The sequence below is a fragment of the Accipiter gentilis genome, chromosome 20 (assembly GCF_929443795.1).
Source record: "Accipiter gentilis chromosome 20, bAccGen1.1, whole genome shotgun sequence".
NCBI classification, from domain to species: Eukaryota; Metazoa; Chordata; class Aves; order Accipitriformes; family Accipitridae; genus Astur; species Astur gentilis.
Genome location: NC_064899.1, coordinates 6,335,190 through 6,356,613, shown reverse-complemented (window position 1 = coordinate 6,356,613; position 21,424 = coordinate 6,335,190). Strand labels below are relative to the sequence as shown.

The 21,424-nt window shown below is 37.6% G+C and overlaps 1 protein-coding gene across 4 annotated transcripts in view; it reads left to right on the top strand.

Moving 5' to 3' along the window:
• CDH18 (cadherin 18) overlaps nt 1–21,424 on the top strand; it is a 512,714-nt gene that overhangs the window by 103,462 nt on the left and 387,828 nt on the right. For all 4 annotated transcript variants that reach the window (XM_049823983.1, XM_049823986.1, XM_049823987.1 and 1 more), the window contains exon 2: nt 20,879–20,978. The gene's annotated coding sequence lies outside the window, so the exon portion shown is untranslated. The remainder of the gene's footprint in view (nt 1–20,878; nt 20,979–21,424) is intronic.

The window sequence follows — 21,424 nt, the reverse complement described above, 5'->3', positions numbered from 1 at the left end:
GTGGCAGTGGCACTTTATGCTGACAAAAATTACATTAAGTATTTGTGCATTAGCAACAAAAAGTGAAGACACTGAGGGGACATCTGCAGTCATTCAGTCTATGGAGTGTGTTTCTGAATTAAAATACTGTCCTGGTTTAATGATGCTGGATTTGCTATGTGTCTGTGCACTGCATATACGGCTTTCTACGTGATACCGTGAAAGGAGAAGAGGAAATGCTAGCCTGGGGTCAAGTTATTTAATAAGCATTGAGTTACTTAATCTGTACAAAGACCATGGTCGAAGAAGGTACATCTGCATGTTCTGATTCCTGATGAAGACAACCTGGACACATACTCATGCTACCTTTGGTGTTAAAGGGGTAAAAGTGAAAAAAATGCTTCACTGTATGACTTGAGTACAATTATTTAAATTGGGATTCACATTTTTCTATGCAACCTATATTCATTTACATGTAAAGTTTAAAGTCCATACTAAACTTTTAGGGTTTTTGATACTGAGTTAAATTGGCCGAAATCTGATAACCTTTATGGAACAGGATGCTTTCCATGCATGACAATATGATAATTTAACAAAGAATGAGTAGGTTAATCCAGTCCTGACGAAGTCCTCTGTGTGAAATCCTAACTTTGCTGAAGAGACAGCATATCATTGTGTCAGGTTTCATGCTTTGATTCCCTCTTTTCACAAAGTGTTGCATTCTAAGTATTTCTTGTTATTTCTGGAGCCATGAGCTGAAAATCTGCAATTCTTAATATATTTCAGATTAGGCTGGAGAAGAGACATTGGGCTCTTATGTATACACAGATATTCACAGCAAAAGCAACTTTGGTGATTTCAGCATGAAATATCCAATTTAAATTTATCACTGCCTCAGCTCGATGAGCTGTCTTCCACCCAGTAGAGCCACAAAGTTAGAAGCTGTGCTTGTACCCCAGCACCTCAGTGCTAATCTGGAACCTTTCTTCACCTGCTAGAGGAGACAGATGATTTAAGTGTGCAACAGCTATGTGACATGCCAATGCCAGCACTGAGTTGGTGAGAAATTTTAAGAGAGAAGAAGTTGCTAGGGATAACGGTGGTTTTAATTATTCTGGAAAGATATACCAAAACTTGCCTGACTTTGCCCTGAAGCCAAGCCACCCTGAACTAACAAAGGTTAGCATCTATGTACTTAGATTTGTAACAGATGCATGTATTCCTGTACTTTAGAGAAATATGAGACAATTTTTACTCAAATATTTGAAAAGTAAACACAAGTTTTTCACTGTTAAAGATGGCTATAAGTTCCCAACCAATATTTGGATCAGTATTTGTATTCTGCTCCTCAGATACTCTGGAATACTAGAATTGGAGTGCAGCCTAATTCTGAGTATTTTTAATGAGATTTATAAAACTTTTTCTTTTTCTGATTTCCTTTGTATTTTCAGTCTTATCATGGAAACTTAGACTTATTTTTAACCTCTGCATAGGAAAAAATAATACTCAGTGTCTGCAGTCTTCAGCACTCCCTGAAGTGACGTCTTATTTTGCAGAATTGGATCTAAATGTTACAAATTTTCTCTGTAACTATGGTAGGTTAGCAGTTGGATGTGCACCTTGCCTAGGCACCATTCCTTTACTCGTGTGCCAGTGCCTCTTTTTATAGGTTTTGCTCTGCTTTTTGTCTGCAATTCAAGAATGGATTTCTGTCCAAGTAGCTCAGCATGTATTTAAATGCCTTGATAACTGACACTGCAATGTGCTCTGTTTGCACAAACATGTTCCGTATAAAGATAACATACTTTGTGTCAATTTTGCTTCAATTATAAGAATCCTGTAAGTTCTGTTTGCTTTACTGCATATCCGTTGGAGGTTTTGGCTTTGGATACATATCTAAATTTCAACTCAGTAACTTCTTGTTTGTCAGAATGATCTCTTAAAAATCTTGAAATTCACACTCTGCCTCGGTTGTGTGTTAACATAGTCAGAAAGTCCCTGAGTGTGTAGTACTTCTGACATCTCCGAGTCTATCTTGTTTCTAGAAATCAAGCAGAAAAAACGCATTACAGTCTTCCAGTTCAGTCACTGTTTAGTAATAAGTGAAATCATTCAAAAAATTCAAAGCAATTTTCCACAAAGAATAACATTCTTAAATGAATGTCATTACTGACTTGTCAGCTTGTTTTGCCGTAGGCATCAATCTTCAGGGTGCTTCAGAGTGTCCCGGAGAAAGGGAGAACAGAATGTGTTCCTTTTATTTTCACTGGTGAGTTATTCTAAATAGAAATAGCAACATTTGTTCAAGGTGGGTGAAGAGAAGCTAAATAACTGGGTTAAGAAGACCTGAACGGTGGGGTAGGCACAGGACATAGCCGTTGAAAATCTGGGGCTCAATTTCAATTTAAGAACGCATGAATCAAAGCAGATCTCATTTTACAGTGCTGCTGAGTAACAGAGACCTGGAACACAGCCACACAACTGAAGTGATCAATAATGGCAATTAACAACAAGTGTTTTATGGCAATTTGAGGTGTTGCTTCACTTTCTGGAAGTGAAATGAAATTGATCTTCTTCTGCCTTTTACTTCACCTTGCCTAGTTTTAACTTCCTTGTAAATGGTTCACAGCAAGAGACAATTGTCTCTAAGCTAACTTGTCCTCCCAATAATTTTATTGCCTTATTTATTGTAGTGCTTCAACTGCTTTTATACACCATCTCTTCTTTTCTACTCTCCTTGGTCCTCCTTATTCATTCACAGATTTCTGCGATGCGTCTTTTTGGTCCCCACGTATAAACTCATGGATCACATTTTTTGTGTTCACTATGCCCACAATTAAATGTGTCCTTCTTGAACCTTGCGTCTTATTTCAAATCTCTACAAGAATTATCACGTCAGGGTTATCCACATGCTGCAGAATAGAAGATAATAAACAGAAAAAGATAGTGACTGGGACTAATTCATGCTGCTAAGAAGAAACACCGTTGAGGACTTTTCAGTGAAACTGCCCTGCAATATTTCAAACTTGACACTTCAGATTATGAACTGTTTAGCTGGTTTCAATGCCGAGAGCAGTGAAGGAGATAGCCTTTCAGACAGGCAGAAGGCATCCTGGGCAGGTCTCCTTGGCTCAAAGGCACAGAAGGAAAGGAGGCTGCAGGAAAAAGAAAGGAGACTGTTATTCACGCAGTTAATTGGTGCCGTAGTTTTTATTGTTTGTTGTGTTGTAAATCCAGGTGCTTTTTAGGTTTTTATAGCAGAACCTCGTAGCACCCTCCTGGTACTATATACATCTAATGGGGAGGCTAGGTGCAGGAGAGCTGGGGGTTTTCAGTGCAGCAGAATTGTAACTGACAGAGTTGCCTTTTGGTTTTGCAAACTCAGTGAATGGAGTCTTGGGTATGTCTTTGAGATTTGTTGCATTTGGTGTAGTTATAAGACAATAGCTGTCTACCAGATATACCTGCAGTTTGCTCCAGAAATAGTTTCTCATTATCTTCATTGTGGATTTCATGCCAGGTCAGTTGTAGCTGACAGTCACAGATTACCAAGATGAATTGTGGATATCCTGTGAGCTCAGGTTTTGTTGATGCGGAATATATTCAGATTTGGGAGCACTAGGGATCACCGTGAAATGTAGACTCTTTTCAGAGACCTGCCCACCACATCATCTGTAATTGCTGGAGTATTTCCAGTTCTCTTTGATTCTGCATACTGAAGACAGCTCCTCATTGTGTAAGAAGATCCAAAATTAGCTGGGCTCTGTGCGTGTGAAAAAGAATAAGCTCTGGCTTTTTCTAATGTAACTATACTTTTCTTGGAGCTCTTATGTAAAAATATAGATGCATGGAGGTAGGAAAGGTGCAGTATTTAGCAAGACAACATGAGTTTTGTTTTTCCTCCAATTTGCCAGATTTTAAAATATTTTTTAATTTATTTTGGCAGCTGTATAGTCTAACAGATAATTACAGTAAGATGGATAATTGTGGGATATGCATATATCCCACTGATGGGTGAGTTTTATGACTGAAACCTCCCCAACACTTTTAGCTTAGTTATGTCAGTTAGAACTCTAACAAAAAAAAGATGAAGATAATACAGGTTTGAAAAGTTAACGGATTGTGCAAGTTTACGTCTTCATTGCTTTTCTTTTTTATGAAGGCATATTTATATGATACTCGGTCTTGTATAAATATTAGGTTTAACAGGAAAGTAGGTTTATTTGATTTGGCAAGCTGTGCTGTGTTCTTTCCTGATATTTACCATTTATGTTCTGGGTTTAGGGGTTTGGGTTTGTTTGTTTTCTGGTTTTTGTTTGTTTGGTTGGTTGGTTGGTTTTTTACTACTGACTCATTAACAGTCTATCAGGTCAAGAAGATTGCAGAGATTTGTGATGTTGGTAAAAATGGAAAGGTCTCTAGTAAATGCTTGACATGCTTTATTTGATGTTGTTGGTTGATGTTCCTCAAAACTCTGTGGGTATTAGTATATTATCAAACTTAAGTGTTATTCATGAAGCTTTTTTAAGAATTAGGACTTCAGTGCTCAAGTTTCGAGGTTTAAAACTTTTTTTGTAGTAATTTAATATCAATATAGTGCAGTCTGTGATATGCTTCTCTTCAAATTATGTCACCAACAGACATCTACACTTATTTTTACTCTAGATTTTTTGGTGTTTCACTTCACTAACTTAATGCAGTTTATTTTTCCTCTATGCATGTTCAAATTATAACTAAAGTTGTATTTACAATTAGTTTTTATGATCACTAATTGTCTCTTTTTATTTGTGACCAGGGCTTACTATTCTCCCTTCTGTACTAATATTTCACCTAAGCTTTAAAAGTTTTAAGGATTTTTTTTTTTTTTTTTTTAAGTCGTCAGGTTTTATAGTATTAAATCAAGAAATTGAGCTGACAATTCAATTCATCTTTGATTCTGTGCATTTCCAGGGGAAAATTGGTATAATCTTGCTTATTATGAATCTTTGAAATTTTCAATTTTATACTCAAGACTACAGTCTCATTCTGATGCCATTATTCTACTGTCCCTTTAATCCAATGTTGATTCCATGAGGCACTCCTATTCTCTAACCTCTCCTGGGGGTTTTGTCCTTTTTTTGTGTGTGTCATGTGAGCCAATCTATGCATTCACATGACTGCTCTGTGAAATAAATTGGGATTAATTGATGGGTGTAAAGCCAAACTCTTTTTTTTTTTTTTTAATCTCAGGTGATAGGGAGATTAGAGAAAAGGTTGCCATGTTAATTTTAGAACAAGTTTTGCCTAAAACCTGCTCAGTCTGGTTTATCATGTGTATCACACTTACTTACATCAGCTTAAATTAGGGAACATTATAAGGGAGCACTATAAAGATCAGACTGAGACAGGAGAAGGAAGGCAGCTACGCTGGTTAACATCAGTTTAAACTGATCAGATACTGGTGATAAAATAATTTGCAATAAATTAATTTCAGGATATTACACATCTTTAAGTAGTATCTTTCAATCAGAGGATCCCAAAACTGTCACATAAAGGTGTTGCTTTATCTGCTCTCTGTAATAAAATGCAGTAAAGCAGAGGGAAAATATAATGATGTAATTTGTTAAACCAATTAGGAATATATAGTAATAGATAATACTTTAGGAGCTGATTATGATTTTCATGTCTAATTAAAAGTTTAATCTCTTTGTTCCAAAGGGATTTTAATCCAAACACTAATGTTGGTGTTCAGTAGCTTACTGGAAGGTGAAAAGATGGCTACCTGAAAGAGAAGTGTAGAATAGGCAGTGTGTCCACAGCCCTACATAGTAAAGAAATAGCAGTTTGGACATAGACCTTTTAGTATCCAGTTCAGAAACAGGCACTTCATCTAAACTTAAACTTTGTTTGATGTCACATTAGTATGTCAGCTGAAGAGACCACAGCCAGTAAATACAGAAGCTCTTCTCAGCACAGTTTTGTAAAAACTCAGTATGTATTGTCAGCTGAGCTGTATGAAGCATCCCAGGCAAGACAGAATGACAAAGTTGGTAAAAGTAAAAAAGTTAATGCTGGGGAGTGATGGCTTCCCTGTGAGCATCCTGGCACTTGGGAAGTTTTCTGATGCGACTTCAATTCTCTTGGCCTTCTATCTCAGACCTGAACCTCCCACTAGCAGTGGTTGTTGGGAGTGCCACAAGGGAAAGATGGGCTCCTCGGGTAAATAGAAACTGTGCAGGGAGTAAGCTGAAGACACAGAAGTGTTTCCTGTTGTGATATAATATGTAAAAAATGAAGCCAGCATGTATGTTAAAACCTATCCCCATATGTATGTAGGTTAATAAGTTGCTTTAGCTTTACTTTTCCTTTTTTCATTTGGAACTAGGGACACGTACTTAATATGTTGTATAGACTTGTTACTGAGGCACAGGTATCCAAGATACCCCATATCTGGAGCACAAGTCTTGTGAGGAGCGGCTGAGGGAACTGGGGTTGCTTAGCCTGGAGAAAGGGAGACTGAGGGGAGACCTTATCGCCCTCTACAACTACCTGAAGGGGGGTTGTAGTGAGGTGGGTGCTGGTCTCTTCTGTCAGGTGGCTGGAGATAGGACGAGAGGAAATGGCCTCAAGTTGCGGGAAGGGAGGTTTAGGTTGGATATTAAGAAAAAATTATTTACTGAGAGGGTTGTCAGACATTGGAACAGGCTGCCCAGGGAAGTGGTGGAGTCACCATCCCTGGAGGTATTCAAAAAGTGCGTAGACAAGGTACTCCAGAACATGGTTTAGGGGCCATGGTTGATGGTTGGACTCAATGATCTTGAAGGTCTTTTCCAACCTAAATGATTCTATGATTCTATGATATTTTAGAGTTCATGCTGATGCAGAGAAGAGAATAAACAGTGCAATTTCAGGAAGACTGTTAGCAGGTCACAAGCCTTGTTGATCAGCAGCTTATGGCACCAGCAATCAATAGGCTTCTCTATGGCTTCATACTGGAAAGGCCAGTGAGGTTGTCCATCCTGATGGCCATCATGGAAAGCAAAAGCCAAGCAGTCTGAAAGGAACACTGTGTGGTGACATAGATTTTGGTGCCAGCCAGCACTCTCCCTAGGCTTTAAAATAAAACCTGCCACAAGGATTGGACCAGGCGAAGACCTCTGGGGACCTTCTGTGTGCTGACGAAGCTGCTGTCTCAGCGGTTGTGAAGCAGCTGCAGAAAGAGCAGCCAGTAGATGTGTGTGCTTACAGTGTGAGTATGATCTTCCAGATGCTCTTCAGTTGTTAAGGAAGATGCATTAGCATTTTTCTCTTTGAAGAAGGTGTAACACGTTTTCTGAAATACTGTCAAATAAATTGTATTAAAATTGATGTCATATTAAAATTTATTTTGCCTAATTTTAAGAGGAGCTGAATGATGGCAGTCCCCACTGAAGTCGACTCGAGTTTCTGCCATCAGGACACTATCAGTACTGTGGGAGAACCTTCTTGTCTCATTTTCTAATAATTTTGATATCTACATTTCAGTCTTTTAATTCTTTTGCTTTTAATACTCTCTATGCTGATGGACTTGCCTGCTTGCTACACAGAGGGATTGTTTTAGCAGTGAATTGTTCACTTGCAAAGTGAGACAGTGGTCATTGAAATCTTACCAATTAGAGAAAGAAATTTAGAAATTATAGGGGAAGTTGCAGGCTAATATAAAACTTTAAAAAATCCAGTTGGAAATATACTTGACCTGACACTCCTGAAGATAATTTTCATAGCCAGAATGGCAAGGAATAAGGAAAAGCAAGATCTCGCATTATTCTAGGTGCAGTTTAAATGAAATTCTGTATTATTAAATGATTGTTTGATAAAATTTACTTAGCTGTACATTTCTGATTTTACCTAAAATGTTTCTTTTTTGAAAACATGCACTGCTTTATCATATACTTTTATGAAGGAAGATAGCACTGGCTAACAAAAGAAGTAGCTGCTTTTGTTTCCTTTTAAACCTGAGCCTTCAAAGGGAAAAAGGGACTCTGGGCAGGAGCTGCTTTCCTTTCCCCCATCAACACCGTTTAACAGCTACCAGGTTACTTTCTTTTGTGAAAAACAAGGTAACCAGATCCCTTTCCAGGACAGCAGGAAGGAGGTGAGTTGGAAAATAATAGTGAAGTTTCTTTTCTTTACATTTTACAGAACTTCAGTGTAGGATCACTCAAGTTGCTGTCTGCACTATGAGTTGCTAATCAATAATATTTAAAATGTCATTTTAGTTTACTGAGTCTTGACATCTAATCAATACTACTTTTGATTTACCTAATCAGGTTTGCGTATTGTAACTTGAATAATATATGGATTGGCATTTAAAGAGCAAACACTTCTCCATTTTCTTTTATGAGGACTACACCTGCGTGTGTGTGTGTATATATTATAGATAATAGGACTGTAGACTTTCAGCTACGTTCACTGCCAAAAATAGTATTGCAAATACCGTTTTGCTTAAAGAGGGCTAGGTTACCAAAGGTTACAGGACTATTTTTTGCAGTTATTAATATTCTATGGAATCCTAATAAGAGGTTAATATACTTTCTCATTAAAAGTATTTAATAGTGTAATAGTAACAGTGTGGAAAAGCATTGGGGCTTTTGTAGTCGTTTTTTTGTTGTTGTTGTTGGTTGGTTGGGGGTTTTTTTGTTTGGTTGGTTGGGGGTTTTTTTGTGGTATAGAAAAACTCGTTGTGTACCGTGTAATGTGTGATCCCTGAAGCTACAGCATTCTGTGTTGGCATGATCATCGCACTGAAATCAGTGTTAAGAATCTTATCAAACTGAAAGAAAGCAGACCTTACTGAGGAGCTCCATTTTCAACCCATACTGCCAAAGCAAAGCTTTTTCATTTTTTTATCTGAGCCATTATGCTATATTAGCACTTCTTCATGCTTGTTTTTCTTTTCCATATGCCATTCTAATGACTTGCTTTATCTAATATATTAATGAATTAATGATGATTCTTTTTCGTGCTACAAATAATTTGTAAGCAACTATAAAGTTTAAAGTAAATGGTTGTAGTTAACATTGTTGGGAACTAAAAATGAAGCCATATTTTTATGACATAGAACGAACTTGAAATATTCTTGAAAATAAATTGCTTCTCTTAATGCTGAGCACAGATGTAGGTTGGTAAATTTATTTAAAATGTCTTTATTTTTTTGAGCAATCAGTAATTGCTCAGTCAGCAAACACTATACTGTATGTTAAAATGTGGAGGGCAACCAGTTGCTGTTCTTTCAAATCACAGGCACAAAATATTTTCCTTGCATGGTAAATCAAAGAAAATATCATACTTTTTCCAATAGGAAGAACTCTATAAGCTTTAACAGTCTTTAGCAATTTAGGTTACTTTAGTTGGTAACCTATATGGGTGAATTCTATAAGAAATTTATTCATGAGGGACTCAAACCACCTGCCTACTCGAATTAATCACTTAATTTCTTATGGCCTGTTGGCATTAGCATTAATGTGAGCATAATGTGAACAAAGGATGTTCGGTCAGACTCATTACTTCAATTTCCTCCTTGCAAAATGAGTGCAGTGTGTTGTTTCTTTGCATCAGGAAGCATTTATGGAAACTTATCGGACTCTGACATTCCTAGAAAATACAATCTTTGAATTCATAAGTACCTTTTGTAGGTGGCTGTGTATTCTGACCACAATGTTGTTTCTTTCAGCTCTCCCTTTCAGTGACTCTTACTTGCTTGTTTACAGTGAACTGAAATGTTGGGTTATTTTTAGTAAGTTCCTCCAACCTGAGTTAGTCTATTTTTATGATTATATTCTCATGGAAGAAAAGAGTCTCTAGATGCTACAAGAAAGTTCACTGTGATCACTGATCTTCACAAATAATAAACAGACTATAAATAATAAACAGACATTTTTTCAGTCTTCCAGTCATATTGGAAATGATTTTTAATGAAGGATAAAGATGGCAGGTAGCAAAATCAGAAAGGTAATTGAAACACTGCCAGAAAACAGGTGGGTTTAGTACCTCAAAATAAGTATGTCTATAGTTTTTACCAAAATAGGGACTGGGCTTAATCGGGAGCAGGCAGTTTTCATAGTGTTTTAATAATTAGCATACTTCTGACACAGTTGTGCCAAGACAGTGCCTGGGAATGGCCGAAGGGTAACATGGGCCAGGGACCATTCCCAGCTGCCAGTCTGAACAAGGTCCCTCTAACCTTGTGTGAGAGGGGGACAGTTCAGCTTTATGGATATGAACAAGGCTGTTCCGTGGGCCTTTCTCCGTTTTCTCTATTAAGATAAAGCCTCAGTACCTCTCAAAAACCATGGGATTATTTTGCTAACAATGTGTTTCTATCATACTCAAGTCAGCTGTGAATGAAAACAGCTTGCAGGTGTATGGGAATAAACTAGGGCGGTTGGTTTTTTGTCTATTTTATAATCACACTAGGAAAGAACTGCTTGAACTTGATTTTGTTGATTGTAGAAGGTTGGTCTGCTGGTTGGGGATTGTTGGTCTGTTCTGATTCTCCGGTCAGCCTCCTCGGCTGTGCTGGTTAAAGACAGGGCAGGGCTAAACTCAGCCATGAGCTTCCTCAGAAGGTGGTGCTTCATTAGTGGAGGAAAAAGCCAAGGTTCGTTTTCTTCGTTCTCTGGGCAAGCAGTGTGGCACAGCATGTGTCTGGACAACTCTACACCCCTCTGGGGACAAGGTGGTAGTTTCTCCACCTGCCTGTTGGAAACAGCTGTGGCTGAGCTCTCGCACAACTGTGCACAGTCAGCGTCAAGGTGGGACCTACAGAGCGTGAATTAAAAATATGCTGAGAAGGGGTGTCAGGAATCAACCAGTGTGGGCAGCTGTGTAGCATTGCCCAGCCCTGAGCACCGGTCCTGTTTAGTTCACTGGTGTAGACGTAACCACACAGTACATTTCAAAAGCAGTATTTTCTGGTAACTATATCGACTCAATTTTCATTCTTTTTGCATAGAAATATACAGTGTTCACAACACCAAGACAGAAGGAGAAACAGAGAGAAGGAGAAAGACAAAATCAGTCCCCTGGCTCTCTTCTGTAATAAGCTGGTATCACACGTAGGAATCAGTATTAATGCTCTGTCTCTATAAAGTAACAGCATGAGGAGCACTTACTCTCTCATATGCTACTATTTAGTCACTCTGTTGAACCTTAATTTAGCTATACAATGAAAAATATTCTTGGAGAATGGTGCTTTTGATTTTGGATAATACCAATCCTCATCACGTTTTCAGCTATTCCTCCCCCTCTGTTTAATCTCAGATTCCTGAGATTCCTTTCTTTTGCTATCAAGAGCTTTTAATATGGAAAATTTTTCTAGGTTTCATTTAAAGGCAAAAGAAATAAAATTACGGGATTGCTCAGAAACTGTGAGGTGTAGGGGATTTTTGTTTGTTTTGTTTCGTTCTTTGTTTTGGTATGTGGGGGGGGATTAATAAGGAGGCCGGATCTGTATTTTTTAGGATACAATTCTTGGTAATTTCTAAAACCTGAAAGTTTTGTATGTACATGGAAATAGATTCAGGTGATGTAAAACATATATAAAAAGAATATATTTTGTAACTTAGATCATGCATATTTGTTGGCTACTGAAAGTCTTTGTATTACAGTTATAGTGACTATGACCAAGAACTGTAAACAAAACAAATGATGTTAGGTTTTTAAGAAGGCACTTCTGTACTTGCTCAGGAAACATCTTTGCTAACAAGATATACTGATACTCTTTTTCTGATACAAATTTGAGTCTGCAACATTTTAAAAGAGGTAAGTTTGATAGGCAGGTATTCACCACATTCAACATTTGCCTCCTTTGTCCTTGAGCAAGAGCTGCAGGTGTTCATTGCTGTTCCTTTCTAGGTGAGATAATATTGATTTTTAGATATAAAATTAAGTACAGTTTTCTGCACCATGCAGCTAAATAATCTGGTAATGAAATTAATCATGAGCTTGCTTTGCTGTTACTCATAACTGGCAGTTTTACCAGAAACATTTCAATGCCATGTTGAAATAGGAGTGACCAAAAGTTTGGTTGGCCCAAGGAACTTAATCCTGCAACAACAAAAGATATTTAATAACACAGTGATGTCATGCTTCTATAGCATTCCTCTTGAAGTTTTTTTCAAGTTAATTTTATGTTGTAAGGGCATGCCAAATGAAGTGAAAATTGCTGTTGACAGATCTCCCCAAGAAAATGTACCTGTCATGTTACCTGTTTGGTACCTGTGTAGTCTGTGTAGTACTGTGGATTAAGTGTCATAAGTCTGGAGACATTTCATTGCTGGAGAAAGAACAGCAGGGGTTCTGGTATATAGATATATGAAATGTGAGTAATCTCTTGGGGGTATATGGCAAAAATGGAGATAGGATTTGTAGATGGGCTGTAAGCCAGTTGTTGGGGTTTTTTTTTGTTTGTTCTCATGCAAGATTGTCAAGCTGAAGGTAAAACAATGAAAGAAACTAGAAAGCCTGTAGTACGCAGCAGTCTAATACCTTTTTCGAGGTTGGATAGTTCTCCAGGTATGATATTCCAGTCCTCTGACAGTAACTCCTGAATATATCATTTGCAATTTTCATTAAGACAGTCCTGCATTTTGAGGCAAGGTTAATGAGAAATACAAATCCCAGTAGAAGTCCTTGAGGTGCTCTAGTAGGAATTTTTCTCTAACCTTAATTTTCACCACCACCCTATTATTCTCTTTTTATTAGTTCCCTACTGATTTTAAAATTCTTGCACCAATTCACATATTCTCTCATCTAAATAACAATTTCTAATGTCACATTGTATCACATGAATTCCCGAAATCTAGATAGGTAAGACCAACTGTATTTTTTCCACTTAAAAAATTAATTGCCTTATCAAAGAAAGCTATCAGGATAAAATAGCAAAATCTACTTTCGATGTATTAGTATACTACTTATTTCAGAATTCGTGAATGGAAATAGGACAGCCTTGATAATTTTAGTACTCTCTTCATCTTGAAAATGATAGTTCCTGCTAATTCCTGTTACTCATGTTGTCCCGTTGTCTGCTTCATTAACTGGATTCAAACAGACAAGGTGCAATCTAGTTTTGGGAACACATAGATGGCTTTTCATTTCTACTCTGCTGTCATTATTGATGAGCCTCAAGTTTTTTCTCTGAATCTTTGTGGATGAAGAACATTTGTTTTTATTTTACTTGCAAAATTTATCTCTGTTTTTGATAATGCTTACGTTAGACCTATGGTCTCTGATGCCAGAAATGCATTTTTTTCAGGTTAATTATGCAGTTAAGCTTTGTTTTGTCCAGTGTCTTTCTCCACAAATACATAGTTGTTGCTTGAGATGTAAGGAAGTTGGACTTGGAGATTGGGTCTATGTCCCTGGCGATGTTAGGCTCTTCCAACTCTCAAGACACCTGCGGAATTATTTTTCATAATCAGATCTTCCTTAGTATCCTCATGAAAACCATTTATGAAATAATTTCCTATCGATTCAGTGACTTCCAGGTGAATACAATGTTTGCTGTTGTTTTTGGAGACGAAGGGGCTTCATCCTAATTGTTACCGTTCGTGCAGTGGCGTGCTTCAGGCAATGACTTTTCCTGGGGAAGGTTAATATTCGCTTACTAGAACCATTTCAGATACGCGTGGTGATTTTCAGTGTAACCATGAAAAGCCTACAGCTGAGTCTAAAGCTATCCTAGTGAGCTACTTAGCGCTGGGCCGGGTGCTGGGCCCTGCTTGCTTTGGCCAGTCTGCACTGGGCAGCTGGGCCAGCCCAGCCCAGGCGGCTACATCTGCGCGGGGCTGCGCCACCTCCTGCGCCGTGCAGGACGGACGGGTGGGGAGAGCGCTCGTGGGGCCAACGCCAAAGTTTGCCAGGGAGGATTTCAACAATGCAGTTGCCAGTAAAATGTTTTAGGTTTGGGGTTTTTTTTTCCTTCCTTCGTCACTTCTTCTGTCTTCTGAAGTTATTTTGACTCACTTGGACTCTTCTGTCCATATGACTTGTTCTTATTTTTATAATCCATATGACATGTTCTTATTTTTATAATCGTTATTTACCTTTGTTCTTCCTTTCCTTAAGGTATTTATCATTGAGTAACGAAGCTGTAGTAACGTTACCATTTCACGATGGGTTTTTATTGTTCCTCTTGCCTTTTTTTTTCCCCTCTTCTCCCCCGCCCCCCCCCCCCCCCCCCTTTTGTGTGTCTTGCACTAGCATTTCAAGCCCCTACATTATATTGCCTAAGCTGCTGGTATAAACAACCCTTTAGCTATTTCTCTTGGCAATTTTTTTTTTCTTAAGAGAGATTCGCTTCAACACTTTCCCTAAGTGTACCAGTGACCTAAATCCTTCTTTCAGTATTGGTACTTTCTTCCTTAGTGCTGGCAATTAATCCACTTCTAGATTCATGACTTTTCCCATTAAGCTTGTTAAACTGCCTTTCTTCTAGTGATTAAAACTAGATACTCAGATCATTTCAGACTCTGGCAAAATTTTTATCCTTATTTGTTGGTTTAATGTTCTTAGTACTCATACCTGTCTCAATCTCTGGCGGAATTCGTGTCTGGAAAAGTCCTCTTTTGGTGATTGCTTTCTGTTGGTTGATGAATTTTAGATATTCTTCCCTAGATGATAATTCACTTCTTTGTTTATTATATTGTGTGCCTCATTTTTCTAGACAGTACTAGAATTCCATCAAAGTTCACCTTTTATTTATTTTAGCCGCTTCTTTAGGTAAGGGTATTCATCTTTTTCTGTGTTTTGCTAGGAAAAGTGGGAGAATTTTGTCTGCTCCTTTAAGAATCCATTTTCTTAGAACTGATTGTATCATTTGTTTTAACTGAATATATGTACATGTATATGTGTATATATATATCATTTAGGTAAATGGGCACTGCTGTGCTAAGAGTGTTTAGAACACAGTCAGTTTAAAATTTTTAGAACAAAACTACCAAATTCATTCAATGATGATGCTCTGTGCCAATGGTTAGTTCTTATGTAGTAGTAATAATTTGTGCACACAGAAAATAAACTTTAGCAGTCATAACATAAATCAACTGTGAGTGTAGAATAGCACAGAGGTAATGGCTACAGTGCTTGATGGTGTTAGTCGAGGTGAGCAGGCCTGAGAGGTTTTTGAGAAATCTCAACTCAAGCCAGCTTCTCATCTTGTCTTCTTCTTTCCTCTTTACGCCTGACTTTTTTATGCTACTTCTTGTGTCCCCCTCCAAAGGAGATCTCAGCTGCTCCTTGTGCTGCTTAGCTTGGTTTTGGGTTTGCCAGTCATTCCCCATTAAGTGTTTGGCAGGATGTCTTGCCTATTTGCACTCTTGTGCTTAGCTGCTTCTTAGTTCTTCATCTTGCAAATTCTGTCACTCGCGTGGCTCACCTGCTGATCTCTGATTTCCCTCTGTTGGTCACATTAGTCACTTGTGCAAAATGCTTATACATTTTGTGGTTATGCTATCACAGTGTTACAAAATATTAATATACTGTTGTTGGCTGTACTGTTTTACTGTGCTCATATTCCAGTTTAAGGCACTCTTTTATTAATCTTTTCCTGCTTAGTACGCTTAGAATTTATAGGAGTCCTAGACTTTTTTTTTAAAAAAATTTAAATTATTTTCACATATTCCTAGTAGAGCACATGCCCTTCTGCTGTCTGGATTTACTGTGTTGATTGTCCCATTGCTACTTTTTAAACAGGACTTGCTTTTTCTGGAGCTACCATGAATCTGAGGATATCTCCCTTCTGAGTGTGTGTAAATGATGATACGGGCTGTTCTTTTACAGTGTTTTTGTCATGCATTGGATTTTTCCCCCCCTTCCCCCCCCCCCCCCCCCCCCTTTTTGGGAGAAATCTTTCCTCTCTTCTCCTCAGTTCTGAGCTCCCTATCTGAAATACTCTCATGATAATATTGATGTAATCATATCTGGTATGTAGGCTTAATCAGCTTCAATTCCATTTCTAAATAATTTTCATCAGGTATCCACTGAAGGAGAATGTACATGTTGGAGATGTAGGCAGCTTTTCCTCCAACTTTTGCCATTTTCTCTGGTTTTAGGGCCACTTTTCCTCTCCCTCAGTAATCCTTCTCTGTTCTTGTAAGTCTTTAAAAAAAAAAAAAAAAACAACAACAAAAAATCAATCAGATATTCCAGCAAACTTCCTCAGCACGCCTGCTTTGTCCTGTTGTGATTGTTGAGCTGCCTAATGCTCTCCACCGCACCATTTCTGCACTATTTAAGATGTTAAGCAGACGGTATTGCCCACATAAAAGAATTATTTTGAAGGAGAGTTAAAAGGTAATGAATGCAGAAATCTGTTACAGAAAGTTTTTGTTTTAGTAAACCTTTGACACTGAAGGTTTGAAAGATGGCAGGAGGTGCTTTGTACAAAGTGTTAATGCTAGAAAGGTAGAATTCCTTCGTAAGCCCCGCAGATAGAGCAGCTTATATTCTGGCCTGTTCAGATCTCAGCTATGAAAGAAAGACCTCCAAATGAGATATGAGTTCTAATGTTGATTTAATAGATGACTCACTTTTGAGATGGTAGAAACAAAAGCCCTAGTAAAGCATTAGTAGATGTAGCTGTCAATAACTTTTTTTTTGTCCTTGCTGACTTTTTCATAGTTTCACATGTGATATAGAATTGACACCAGAAGCATTTGAAATATCTCGTGATATTACTCACAAGGTGACACCTCTGCTTTCTAGTCAAATCCCCTAATATGAACCTATATTTAAACATTAAACTTCTGAATCATCTGCTGCTGAAACTAAGCTCACCATATAGCTAACGCTGAGCATGCTAGCAGTCCCTCCTATGGTAGGCACCCACGTGCTTCAGTGTAGGCATGTGCTTACACGCTTTAGTGCATATGGGAGCATTTGCTCAAAATCACAGCGGCAGTCACATGAATGCATGTGATCAAAACTCAAGAGTCCTGACTTCCACTTCTGCTTGGTAACCACTAGACTTTGTCCAATACATACAGGATAAAAACTCTCCACATGGAAGTCACTGGGAGATTTCCCATCCAGTTTCATGGCATCAAGAATTCAGCCATAATGTTTCAGAAAACAAGAAAAAGAAATATATTTATGGTTTTATTATTATCCCTAATAATGAAATAAGGACAAAGAAGAGACAATATGTGGTCTGGTCTATGTGTACATTTTATTTGTATTAATATCAATGGAATTTGAAGGTCGTGAAGTCCAACCTGTTTCTCAAAGCACTTGGTTGACAGCAGATGGCTGAGGCCTTTGTCACTTCAAGACCGGGGTCTTGAAAACTTTTAGGATTGGAGACTGCACAGCCTCTATGGAGAGGTTATGGCCTGTTAATAGCAATGGCAGCACTGCAGTACAGGGCCATGTGCTTAGCAGTGGAACTCACTAAAGGTAAATAAAGTTTATGGTCAGAAATGTGTAATTGGAACTTGCTACCACAAATATTATCGTTTGCTTCTGACCCTGGCTTCCTAGCAATTTTTGAATATATCACGTTGCATTGCTTGATGAGTACGAGAGTTGCTTTGCTTTTCAGAGGTAAGATTTGAGGTGTTTTTTTCTTTGAAAGTCTGGTAGGTTTTTTGCAGAATGAAAAAAAAAAAAAAAAAAAGTAATGTGTGTCCTGTACTATTAATCTCAGTTACTTCATGAATAATGTTAAACAACCCTGGAATGCAAGTTCTCTGTAATTAAGCTGTCTTCTCCAGAGTTAGCTACTCCCTTTAAGATTAAGAACTCTAGGAGCAAAAATATCTTCAAATATGTATTACTTCAAAGCAAATGAAGAGGGAGTAGTTACAAAGGCTATGATTTCATACATCCTTTCAGCCCATCAGTTGTTTTGTATGTTTTATTGAACTCTGATCTATCTAAGATAATCTTGTTGTGTGCCATACTCTCAAAAGGGCAAGTGCAGCTCACCCGAAAGTTGGAGACCTGCATTCTCCACCAGGGTGGGAGGTTGGACAGGCAGAGTGCAGGGCAGGCTGTAGGGCTGAGCATATTTTTCAGTTGAGTGATCAAGGGGAGGTCAACCTGGGAAAGCAAGCTTGCTATGCTGATATCGCTTGGTTGGTATTTTTTTCAGGAAGTTCTTCTGTTGAAGCATTTCACTGCCATTTCTGAATTCCCTCTAGACAGTCTGGTGATTCTCCACCTTCTAGAGCCGTCCCCTGAAGAGGACAGGTTCTTTTCTAGTGATTTCACTTCACTATTCTTAGCATATTCGGGACAGATCTCAACTGAAGCACGCTAATGAAAGGTTTACATGTTTTAGCTGCCTGTACACAAATCTAGTTTGAAAACATTACAGCATAGCTGAGTGGGATTTAGCAGCCTTAATGCCATGTTAGATGTCCTGTGATATTTGTCCATGGCCAGAAGACTGCTTCGGAAGATCTACTGTAGAACCTACTTTTATGTCTGACTGTCCCATTTGGATGTCACTAGATACTTATATTTAGCCAACCTCACCCACAACATTTTCTGGCTCTGAATGTCTGTCTAAAAGAAGATGGTGGCTGACCACTAATGTCCATTTGCCCTTTCAACCCAAACTCTGTAATTTCTCATGTACTGATAGCTTTTCTCTATTATGATATGCATCAGAATTTATTATTCATGTTGGGCTTATTTTTTTATGCCATTGAGCTGAGCACTTGCAAGCCCAGAAAAATATGGGCTCTTAGAGATCAGAACCAGTCTAATATCAGGTAATTAACTACACATCGCATAGAGAAGAAAAGTTGGATCTTGGATTTCCAAGAAACAGTGTATAGGAGTAAGAAAAACTCCTGGGCAAATTTGGGATCTTAAAAAATACACTGACAGAAATAAATAATCAAAATATATAATGGCTTAATGTATTGGTCTGTGTTCCATCGCATGCGAATCCTGTAGCTTAGAGGAAACACGCTCTGAAACCAGATGCAGAAAAAGTGACAGAATGAACTACCAATGACAACAGCAATTGAGGATTCATATGGCAATAATAACAATAATGACTTCTACATATCTCAGTGTATGACCAGAACCTTAATACTAGTCTGGAAGTATAATTCATAAAGCTATCAATAACCGTTTGTCTAAGACTAGCCAGACACCAATTATCCCAGTGGGATATTGAAAGCAAATCTATCCTCTTGCTCTGTGACTGCAGGACAATTGGTAAGGGTGAGATCAGTGGAAGTGACCCAGAAAAAGTTAGCAAAGGTGAAACCAGAGAATTTAACAATGAAGAAATTTCCTAATTCTGAAGAAGAGCATGTGAAAACAGAACGGATAGGACTGTGAATCTTATAATATTTTTAAAGGGTAAACTCAACAGAACTGCTTCTGTTTCTGTTGTACGGAAGAGTTACAGGCCGTTGCGCAAAAAGTCAGGTCATTGAAAACACGTCCCAGGTGCTAACCAGGAATCAGCAGTCCAGTTCTAGGGCAGCTGACACTTTATCTGTAATTAGCTCACACTGTACAACATGGGTAGTGCTGGTTTGTTGTTGTTGGTTTTGGTAAAATCTAGCTGTTACTGTTTGTAGTTCCTCTGGGGTGACTAGAGATGTCTGATACTTACTACTTACATTACAAGGAGGCAAACGGGGAGCAGTAAAAATGATGTATTTGTGGAGGCATTTCTGCAACTCCTGCTAATACTTTAACCCAAACACTTGTTCAAGGGCTTTGAGGTATGTTTGAGGACTTTGCTGTCAAAACAAGGAGGTGTCTTGACTTAGGAGATGATATCTTGTTGTGGGGAAAAACAAAACACCTGAGTGCAGAACAGAGGGCTAGGCTTGCTTGTGGTTTTTTATGTTTCTTAGCATGAAAAATTCATGAGTACTTTAATGCAAATGGTGCGTTTTAAGAAAGCTAACAAATCTTCTCTGTAAATGACATTCAAATACAACCATATTTTACTGATGGAATTTACAGTACACTGAGTGATGCTCTATCTCACATGCTTTTTTTAGCTCATTAGTCTTCCATATATGACATAGTCTTCCAGTGTCATAGATCTATAGATACTAAAGCTGAGCAAGAAAAAAAAAAATAATTAAAAAAAATCAAATAGGTAAGTTTATTTGCAGTTTTTGCGTGGTATACCTAAATTCTGTTTCTGGTTTCACATTAATTAAGAATCTGCATACGTGTCATTGGATTTTTCTGGTAGGGTGCTTGCAGGAGTAATGCAAGAAATATTTCTTAGTGGTCTAGTATATCTTTATTTAACTTTTTATTGCTTGACTTATTCACATTTATTAGGATGATTAACTGTGATATTAGTTAGGTGATGATAGCTATGAAAAGTCAAAATATTTCATGAGATTATATCAATATAGTGCATATTTGGGAATGCCTGATAAATAATTAACGTATATAAATGAAGAAAAGTATTCTCTAAAACAGATTTAGTTCTAAATTTGTGCAAGATCAGGATTAGATTATCTTTGTTGCTTGAGTATTTTTCATGTGTTCTGAACAGTTTCTCTCAGAATCAATACATCCTTATTTCTCTGTGGCAGTAATTAATTGTTGTTCTAAAATCAAAAGGTTTTCAAATTAGCTCATTTTCCTAAATTCAGTATGAGATATGAAATCATGAATTACTAACAAGCAAGTTACAAGCCTTGAAAATACCATTGCTGTACATTTAATTATTTCAATTAGAGTTCCAATTTTGAACAGTTGCTTAAAAATAAAAATTCATACAATACTGTAGTACTAACTTTATAGATTTGCCAGGATAAACATCTTAACATCATCTTGTCCTGCTGCAAGGGGCAGCCCAATGCCTATGATGTTGTCTGTTTTCTTAAATATCATGCAAAGGAAAACATTATTATCTGATCATATTCAAAACTTTGTTGTTCTATTTCAGTGAAAGCTGCTGAATTGTCATGCTTCTGATATCTTCAGTGGAGACTTGCAAGACTATTTGACAGAAACATATTTCTAAGCTCCTGGTTAGTCATGAACTAGTAAGTAGCTTCTCATATTTTCATAGTTTTCATTCACTTCCAATGAAGCATTTGGGTTGTCTTAGGTAAATAACATTTTTTTAAAGATATTTCACCATTATTTTCCCTTTCTTTTCTCTAAAAGCATTTCCCTCTAATGTCTGGTGCTCCTTTAAAGACTGTAACACATATAAGTTAGCATTTATAAGTGCTTTAGCAAAAAAAAGGAGCATTTTCTTAGTACTCCTGTTCAGCATCTATCAGAGTGCTGTTCAGTGATCTGTATTTGTCCCAGACCATGAAGTGGAAGTAGGAATAAGAATTCAGTGGATCATCTGTAACAAATATATGGCTCCATTAGCCTAATAGATGTGGTCAGGAATGTTATCTAGCAATCAATTACTAGATTTGGTAAATCCAGCTAAGTGGTACCTGAACAGCTAGGTTCTATCAATATCCACCTGTTT